This window comes from Saccopteryx bilineata, chromosome 3 (assembly GCF_036850765.1).
Source record: "Saccopteryx bilineata isolate mSacBil1 chromosome 3, mSacBil1_pri_phased_curated, whole genome shotgun sequence".
Taxonomy (NCBI): Eukaryota; Metazoa; Chordata; class Mammalia; order Chiroptera; family Emballonuridae; genus Saccopteryx; species Saccopteryx bilineata.
In genome coordinates this window covers 172,610,466-172,621,465 of record NC_089492.1, presented here as the reverse complement: position 1 = coordinate 172,621,465, position 11,000 = coordinate 172,610,466, and positions in this window count along the sequence as shown.

Genomic DNA, 11,000 nt, shown 5'->3' with positions numbered 1-11,000 from the left:
ATGAGGGTGCTCCTGGCATCTACTAAACAGAGGCCAGCAATGCTACCAACTATCCTACAGTACATAGTATAGAGTCTAGAACAAAACATATGCCATCCAAAATGTCAGTAGCTCCAATGTTGAGAAACCCCGATCTAAAATGAAATGGCTAAAAAAATTAAAATGGAAATACAAAAACCCCACACCTTACAAATTATATAAAATTGCTGAAGTAATAAAATTACTAATAGGCAAGTTTAAATTCAAAGCAAAAAGTGTTGAAGCAAAAGACAGTACTTTGTGATACTGTTTACAATTAACATTAGAGACAAGGCTATCAACAATCTTTATGCATTTAATAAGATTCAAAGCATATATATACACATATACCTATAAAGAAAATGTGAAGTAAAATAACCAAGATGCAGGATAGGTGTGTATGTATTTCAAACACCTATGAAACATCTACAATAAATTACATTATTCTTGGCCATAATAAAAATATAACAACTTTCTAACTATTAGCACACATGGCAATAAGAGTGTATATGTAGTTCAGTTTGTATTATTTTCTCTTAATAGTCACCAATGATTATTTATCGCTGAACCTAAGTAACTCTTTTATTCCTGAACGAAATCAACATTATTTTTACATTCAACCTTGTATCTCCCCATTTGCTATCACGTTCAGTGTCATGACTTTACCTGTCATATTCATGAAGGTGAACCCAACTCTATTTTTCTTTTCCTGACTTCTCTTCTAAGGTACCATCTCTCTGATGTATATTTCAGCCTATATATCTTTAACCAAGATATACTGAGTTATTTAAAGAAAATCCTAACTATTCAGCTTTTCTTAAACTACTTTTTTTAAACTACTGTCTTCTCAGCCGCCCACACTGCAAAGTGCGGGCGACTGAGAGGGTCGTTTATTTCCTTTTCTTTTGTCTCCCTTCACTCACACTCAACCAGTTGGTACATTGCCATTGTTTGGTCTCTTTAACATTCATAAAATTTTCTTTCCTTCACTTTCCAGGTCATTTTGACCTGGATGTTTATAATAGCTTCTCTTTCATTTCTCCTGCCTATGTCTATTTCAATCTCAATCTGTTTCCCCATCAAGAAGATTAATAATCCTGAAGGTCAACATCTAAACAATCTCTAATTTGTTTAAATCATTGTATTTGAGATCAGAAGAACCATAGAATATATCTAACCAAATATTTCATTTTCCAGGTGAAGACAATGCAGTAAATATATTTAATTATTGACGAAACTAGCACTGAAACTCCAGATCTCTTGCCTGCAGCACAGTTAATATTTCTTCTCAACTTCTTTACTTATACTTGTGCCACTAAGTCTCTTATTCAGCTGAGGGTTAGTCTTGGTAAAAAGATACAGCTGTGACCTTGACAACATATTGAGAAACATACCACTTTAAGGAAAAATGCCAAGGTAATTGGATTCCCAAAAGCAGAAGAGAGAAAAATAAAATGTTTTAAAAACTTAGGAACCTTAAAGGAAATATTACCACTGTCAAAAAAGAATTTGAGTGTGATTCTAAATCATGTTATAAAAACAGCACATTTGTTAGACTATTTCTAAATGAGTGATAAAGAATGAAAAGCTATTAATTTTATTTTTCAAATTGGTCTTTGGTTTATCTGACATTTTGGTCTCTAAGAATTCTTTTACTAATATGAGGCTTGCAGATGTCATACAATCTTCATTTCACTTTTTCACCTTTCACTTCTACATCATTAGTAACATGAAAGTCAGAGAATTCTTGTAGATTAAAAAAAATAATAAAAGGTTATCTGTCGACCACAGTATTATTATTACCTTCATAGGTGATATGACATTTGAATGTTCTTTCTTCTACAGGCTGTTTTGTGCTCATACTTTATTAGATTAATTTAATAGATGAGGAATCGAGTATTTCTTCCAGAAAGGGGCATTAATTTTATAGAGAAAGAAAGGGAATGAATATAGGCCATAAGTTTCTGTTAATAACTTTAAAACAAAAGATAGACTTCACTTTGAACTGCAAATGAAAATCAAGACAATTTAAATAAATGAAAATCACAACTCCACTCATAGAAAACAGCTATGAAATTGTGAGGTGTTTTTCATGTTTGGATTATAGAAAGTGTTCTCATTAAGGTCATTTTAAATATATAAGGACATATATTTATGACTTAAGTATGTTTTTAGAAGATAGGTATGTGAAGTAACTATATCTTCCAAACTCTTGTCTAACTAAATGAAGTTTAAATATGACATAATAGTGTCATGGTTCAATTGAAGAGAACTTTAACATCAAATGTTAAGACAGAAAGGCTTTTTTCCTAATTTTTAAAAGCAATTTGAACAGGTATTCATTGCATTTCCTGCATAGATCTGTATCTTAATTTTGCTCAGAACCTTTCAAAATTGTTTAATGTGAAAAAAAATCAATAATTAAGAACAACCTATCATATTGTTTGCTAGGTGTTATAGACTCTAAGCAGCTGTTAGTATAGTCATTAATAATTTTTTCAAATACTTTAATGACAAAAAACAAAAATGGTGATTAAAAGAGTTGAAACATTTTTTTAGTGCTCTGATCACAATATCTTGTAACATGCCCCCTGATGGGTAAAGTGTTGATTATTTTTACTTTAAAAATCTGTAAGTCACTTTGACTCACTGTGTTTGGGGAACAGTAGATGTGCATGTGTGTCTGTTCTGAATTACTCAAACAGATGTCACAGTCTCACAAAATATATTACATGCAAAGTATATTTGAATTCCCCACCAGTCTTTTAAAGTTTTTAGAAAATATGTCTTTTTCAAAAATGTTTTATTGTGTTGATTTGAAAGAGAGAGGGAGAGAGAGAGAGAGAGAGAGAGAAAGAGACAGGAACATCAATCTATACCTGTATGTGCCCTGACCAGGGATCAAACTGGCAACCTCTGTGCTACTGGATGATGCTCCAACCAACCAATCTGTTGGGTCAGGGCCTAAAAAATGTATCTTTAAAAAAGTTACATATAGTCTTTCCATTATTTGAGGCACTTCTAGTAATACAACTCAAAATAAAAATTTCATAAAAGTTATACCACTGGAGTTTTCAGTGACTTTGCAGGAAAGTAAGGATATGAAAGTGGAAATAAGACAGTTTTTTCCATGTATTTTAATTTCTTATATAACATATGTAGAAAATAAGAGGTCAAAACTTAAGTCTAGATAGCATCTTATCACCACGGCCCATTTCCACTAACAACCACTGCTTCCTTCAAAGGTTATAAACACACACCTGCAGAATATTTGTGTTTAAAAGTTAATAAAAGTACAATACATCTTCCTGTTTGGCCAACTTTAATGATTATATTTGCACTGAATACTAGCAGCGCACCTTTAAAGCTTTCCTGCTCATTTTCTCTGCCTTTATCCTAGGTAGTCAGATTTCCAAGGTTAAGAACAAAGGCTTGTGAAAATGTCATAGGTTTGTCCTCGTCAAAAAGTAATCTCAGAAGTCTTTTCTTATAATTTACTTCAATGTCATTTCAAGTAAAGGAAAATTTATTATCCCAAACAAAAAACCAAAAATCTTGTTTTATAATGTTAGGAAAGAATTTATTATGTATATTCTTTCTTTCAGTTGACGCATTTTAGCACAGTTCAATGAAAATGACATTAAAACTGTTTTACTTTCATTACAACCCAAAATTACAAACATGTATATTTACTATTCAGTTAAAATTATCATTCAATATTATATTAGTTTCAAGTACACAACATAGTGGTTAGACATTTATGTAACTTATGAAGTGATTCTCCCAACTCTAGCACCCCTATAACACCGTACATAGTTAATACAATATTATTGAATATAATCCCTATGCTGCACTTTACATCCCTATTATCATTTTGTAACTTCCAAATTGCACTGCTTAATACCTTCACCTTCACCTAGTCCCCTGCCCTTCTCATCTGGTAACCATCAGTTCATTCTCTGTACCTTTGAATTTGTTTGGTTTTGTTTGTTCTTTTATAAAACCAAACCACTTTATTATACCACATACAAGAATAAACTCAAAATGGATTAAGAACTTAAATGTAAAACACAAAACTATAAAACTCCTTAAAAAATATAGCCAGTAAACTCTGTGGCATTGCTCTTATTAATATATATATTAATAAGTCTCCATGGGCAAGGGAAACAAAGGAAAAAATAAACAAATGAAACTGCATGAAGCTAAAAAATTTTTGCACAGTAAAGAAAACCATCTATAAAACAAAAGGAAACCCACTGAATGGGAGAAGATATTTACTAATGATACATTCAGTAAGGGGTTAATATCCAAAATATATAAAAGAAATTCTTATGACTTAACATCAAAAAGAAAAGCAATTCTATTAAAAAATGGGCAGAGGACCTGAAGAGACATTGCCCCAAAGAAGACAGAGATGGCCAATAGACATATGAAAAGATCCTCAACATCATTAATTATCAGAGAAATGCAGATTAAAGCCACAATGAGTATCACCTCATACCAGTCAGAATGACTATCTTAAAAAAATTAACAAACAAGTATTGACAAAGATGTGGAGAAAAGGAACCCTTGTGCACTGTTAGTGGAATTTCAAATTGATGGAGCAACTATGGAAAACACTCATGGTCCTTGAAAAATTAAAAATAGAACTACCATACTACCTAGTAATTCTACTCTAGCATTTATTCAAAGAAATGCAAAACACTAATTTGAAAAGATATAAGCTATGAACTCCAGTGTTCATTGTGGCTTGATTTGCAATAGCCAAGATAACAGAAGCAGCCTAAATGTCCATTGATGTATGAATGAATAAAGACGTGGTGTACGTATACAATTAAATATTGCTTGGCCATGGAAAAGAATGAAATATTACAATTTGTGACAACATGTATGGACCTAGAGAGTATTAAGCTAAGTAAAATAAGTCAGACAAAAAAATGCCATATTATTGTCCTTATATGTAAAGTCTAAAAACAAAATAAACTAACAAGCAAGTCTATATCTTAATTCTTATCTTTTAGAAAAAATTATGTGGGAGTAAACCCCAAAATTTAAGATGAAAAAATATTCATTTTCCTTGGAAAAATATGTATGGCATTGTTTGTTAAGGAATTATGTATATTTATGCATAAATTATTGAATAAGAAAAAGGAGTTTTAAATTATATTATTGATGTAATGTTTTGTTTACTAGGTTGTACCTATATGATTGTGAAAAAAATTGTCACTTTATTACCAAGTTTTATGAAAATGACTTGTCACAGTGACAAATCAACTTTTACAAATGAACTATGAGAAAGTTCCTGATTCTTGCATGTTCCTTTCTGCTCATGAAGCTTTATAAGCTAGCAATGACCAGCAATTTCCAGTTATATCTAATCCTTCCTAGCTATTATGAAATCAGATAGGGCAAATAACTCATTTGTAACAGTGACTTCTCTGCATAGAACAGATTTGATAATATATTGAATAACGTTAAAAATATTCTTTGAATTTTTCATAAAAGAAACTATAAATAATTGTTCTGATCATCCATTGCTACAAAAAAATTACCCCAAAGTTTAGTGGCTTAGAACAACAACAATCAATTTAGTATTATCTCTCATGGTTCTTGCTTGGGGTCTTAAGTGCAGGTGGCAGGCAAGCGATGTTTAAGGCTACCAGCATCTCAAAGGCTTCTTTACACAGATGTCTGATGGTTGATGTTGATTGGGCCCCCACTTGATGTTGTCCAGCAGAACGCCCCTCATGGCTTCTTCATGTGTTCTAAGCTTCCTCACATTATGGATGCTGGGACCCAAGAACAACCAACCCAAGCCTTGGAAGTTACATAGCATCATTTTCTTCGTAGTCACCAGCATACCCAAATTCAAGGGGACAGAACACACCCCTTTTATCAAGAGATGGTTTTCAGCATGTCATCGTAAAACAAGTATGTGAAATGAAAATTTCTGTGGTGTCCCTCTTGGAAAACACAATCTGCAATAATCATTATATTCTTGAGCTGATAATATTATATGTTTATTCTTCAAGTCATCCTGTAAATGACCTTAGATGTCTACCAGTTAATTCATGTTTCTCACTTAGCCGTCAACACATTTATTTCCCGGTATTCTCCTTCAGTGATTGCCAGACAAAGTCAGAGAACTTCTTTGTTCCAAAAAACTGTTTATATTTTTTAACATAGAACATAAGTCATGTAAAGAAAAAAATATAAGAAATGATAGCAATTTTTTCTTGAAGAGTAAGTAAATATTTTAGGATTTGCTAGTCAAGAGGTGAAATGAAAGATATTATTAGGTACTTATAAAGCTATTTTAAAATGTGAATAATATTCTTCTCTCATGGGTTGTACAAAAACAGTTTGTTCAGCTGGACTTGGAGTATAAGCTACAGTTTGTCAACCACTGGCCTACATCATTAACTATACAAGTCAAAATTTAAAGCCCATGAATTACTTCCCACTTTGATTTTACGGATATATAGGTGATGAAAATCTGACTCTTCATTTACACTGGTCACTGCAAATATTTTGCTTATGGCTTTCAATTTTAATTGCTGTGATTTACTGCAGTCTGGTTTGATGAGTCTTTCATAAAATCTGTCAATTATTTTAAGTTATAAAATTAGTGTGGACATGAATCCTAGATATCCAGAGAAGAAAATTTAAAAAGAAGAAAAAACAATATTCAGAAAATCCAACTCCTTTTCTTTTTTCTTTACCTTTTTAGGTAAACTTTAGGTGCAGAAGTAGTGTTGTTCATCTCCTTCACTTCATGATACATTATTGTTATTGTTGAATGCGTATATACTTCTATTATTCCTTTTGATCTATTATCGATCTACCTCCCTACCTATTAACTATCTATCTCCTCTTATTCCCTACTGCACTCCCTTTTACCTTTCTTTTCCCCCAAAGCAACTATTCTAACATGTTTATGTGAATCAGTTTGTATGTGCTCCACCGCAGTAATATATGTTACTGCTGTGCTCAGAAATTCCAATCTGAACTTTACCTTGGTTTTTCTCCAGTTATTTATACTTAAAAGATACATTCTCCTGACCTGTGGTGGTGCAGTGGATAAAGCATCGACCAGAAACGCTGAGGTTGCCAGTTCAAAGTCCTGCACTTGCCTGGTCAAGGCACATATGGGACTTGATGCTTCCTGCTCCTACCCCCTTTCTCTCTCTCTCTCTCTCTCTCTCTCTCTCTCAAATGAATAAATAAAAAAAAATTTAAACAAAGATTGGAAAAAAATGCATTCATGTTGCTATGCGTACATCCAGTCTGTTGTTTGTGACTCTTTAAATACACCATTGAATGCATCTGCATTTTACTTATCCACTCTTCCAGTTGACACCTACTTCCATTATAAACAACACTATGATAAATATTTGTGTACCTGCTTTTATGTGAAATAGTGGCAGAAATGATCTTAATGATAAAATTAAAATTAGAAATCTAGTTACTATTGTGACTAAATCAATGCTTTATAGATCCCTTCAAAGTGTTACAACTTCTGTTATACAACACAATTACAATGCAATAAATATTTAAAAAGACTCAATGCAAAATGAATTTCATTGAATGTAATGCCAATGATTATTCTATTGGAACTAAATATATTCATTTCCTTAGATTTGATTGAGGTGACAGTCACTGTCTTGAAAATAAGTTTTTGTGGTATTTCAGTTTTTAAAAATTTTTTAGTGATTGCTCTACACGTACGAGTATGCATTCATGACTTTTCACAGGCTAGTTAGCATTAGTAATGTTCCTTTGCGTATAAACTGTAGAAAATTGCAATCAGATAGGTCCAGATACTCTCCTCTTTATCCTATGCTATAGTTATCATATATGGCAGTGGTCCCCAACCCCCAGGCCGCAGACCAGTGCCAGTCTGTGGGCCATTTGGTACCCGTCCGCAGAGAAAGAATAAATAACTTACATTATTTTCGTTTTATTTATATTTAAGTCTGAACGATGTTTTATTTTTGAAAATGACCAGATTCCCTCTGTTACATCTGTCTAAGACTCACTATTGATGCTTGTCTCGGTCACGTGATACATTTATCCGTCCCACCCTAAAGGCCGGTCCGTGAAATTATTTTCTGACATTAAACCGATCTGTGGCCCAAAAAAGGTTGGGGACCACTGATATATGGGACATATATATATATATACTAGACAACTCACAAAATATTTATAATGTAATATTTTTTTTGTTTAAAACAGTTATATGTACAATACAGAAATTGAGTGAGAAAACAATATATTTATCTACAATCTTACCATTTCTAGTGTTCTTCTTTGTTCCCTAAAGGTTCAAATGTATCTCTGGTATTATTTCCCATTAGACTGAAAAAACTTTAGCATTTCTCATATTACTGGTTTGCTTTTGACAACTCTCTCATTTAGAAAATCTGAAATGTTTTTTCTTTTGCCTTTATTTTTGAGAAATAACTTTGCTCAATATAAAATTCTTAGTTATATATATTTTTTTCTCTTCAGAACTTTGAATATATAATTCTGATGTCATCTAGATTCCACAATTTTAGGTGAGAAGTCAGTTGTTAAATAATCATTGATTCTCTGTTTAATATAGTGTTTTCTTATTGTTACTTTCTAAGTTTCTTCTAATTTTCATTTCAAGTAGTTTGATTACACTGTTCTTAAACTTTATACTCTTTGAATTTGTACTACTAGAATATTATTAAAATTCTTATAAAGGTATCTTTATTATTTTTACCAATTTGGTGACATATTGGCTATTACTAATTTGAGTTTTTGCACCTAATTCTCCTTTCTTTTTGAGACACCAATTAAATGTTAACTGCACTTTTATAATACCCCATAAGTCTCTGAGGGTCTGTTTATTTTCTCTTTTTTATTTTATTTTAAACATTATCAGGAGTCTCAAACTCGCGGGTGGCGAGTTTGAGACCCCTGCATTTGATCATTTTTATCATTCAATTCTCAAGGTTACTGATTCTTTACTTTGTCATCTCCATTCTATAATTTAAAAAAGTAGATGTACTTTTCTGGAAATTTTATTTGGTTCTTTTTCATTTAGTTTCTTTACTAAGATTCGTAACTTTTCATTTATTATTAGCATGTTTATCTTTATATCATTGATTATTGTTACAATAATTGTTTAAAATTCTTATTTTGCTCTAATACCTCAGTCATCTTGAGATTCAACTCTGCTAATTATCTTCTCTTTTTTTTTGAAAATGAGTGACCATTTTCTGTTTTTTTATGTGTCAAGTAATTTTGTATTGCACTCTTGTCATTGTAAATAACACATTGTGTTTGAATTTTGTTATAGTCTCCTGAAGAGTGTTGACTTTTGTTTATGTGTTTTAGCTGACAATTTAACAAGACTTAAATTTCAAACTCCATCTCATGGGTGGCAATTTAAACTTTAGTTCAGTTCTTCAATGCTTAGCTGTGTTGTATGGAGCTGCACCCCCCCACACACACAGAATTTAGGGGTTCTTTTTCCTGGATCTTTCTTTCTGAGCATCTCCCCTTACTTTCAAGTGGCCACAGTTGCCCAGAATAACTAAGGTTTCTGACAGAGTTTTAGCTATTCAACGGAGCATTATTGCAGTCTTCCTTCAGTCTATAAAACATGCAATACTAAAAAATCATACTTGTTATTCCTTTTTTCTGAATATAAACTGTCCTCTAACACACTCATTTGTGTTACTCTCCAATATGTTCAAGTCTTTTCTATTTTTCTATTTTCTTTCCTCTTCCCTCCCATCCTCCCTCCTTTCCTCCCTCCCTCCAGCCCTCCCTCCCTCCCTTCCTTAACTCCTTGCTTTCTTTCTCTCTCCCTCCTTCTCTTTATTTTTCTTTTCCATCTTTCTTTTTTATTTCTTACTCTTTTTTATTTTCCACATAGAATTCATAGTTGTTAGTAGAAGGATAGGGTATAGTAGGATTCAAATACATATAAATTTGAGGATGATAAGAAATCCACATTTAAAATTTAACAAAACACAAATCTTTTGATATCTGGTACTGAGCATTAAAACATTTGTATGGTTATAAGATGAACTATGGTCTTTCTTATATAATGTAGTGTTATTGTCATTAAGATAAAAATAATCCCCAATAGTATTTTCAAAAATGTCTACTCAGTTTTCTTTTCATAAAAAGGATATCAGAGAACAAGCAAAAGTGCTTTCTATCTAAAATATTTTAGTATTCTTATTTGTTTTAAATATTTGCATTTTAATATCTGATTATAATAATGTATCTAAGAAGAGAGTTTAAAAAAATATTACAAAATCTGTAATAGTTAAGCTGCTCTAGTTTTCATGCTGTCTTCAAGTTTTAATTATCCTTGATGAAATTTTGGCTCTTGAAACTAGAAAACAAATACTGAAAACATGATTTTAGAGTACAAGTATAATGTAGGTAGTAACCTTTGTAAATAAGCAGAATTCAAGATGACAGTGAACAAGAATTTAGCCTGGGCACAGACTGATGAATGAGAGATCTTATCATCCTCGATGAGATCTGAACATGCTTGTCTTTCCAATTTATCAGAAGAGTGGTAATTAAATAAAGGGTGAGATATCAGCACTTACTACTTTTCCTCCATTCTTAGTCAATTGGAAATGAAGATGGTATCTAAAAACAAAATTTTTATTTATATTTTGGTGATGAAAACTGAATAAATGGCCCTCAAAAAGAAAGAATGAATTGGAGGAATACGTGACTATATCTCCCAACATAAGAGAAACTTATTGTGACAAACAAAAGGAAATAATATTTCATATGACATAAATACGTTTGTGTACATATATTTCTGTGTATCTATACATTGTTGTGCATAAATATAAATACACTTTAATCCCCAAAGAGTACTTGTGATTTTATTTAAATTATATTTTATATGTGCCAATAGGTAGTAAAGCAAAATATCCTAAACCTGAGTGTTATTATTTATTTGTAGATGAGCAAATGTA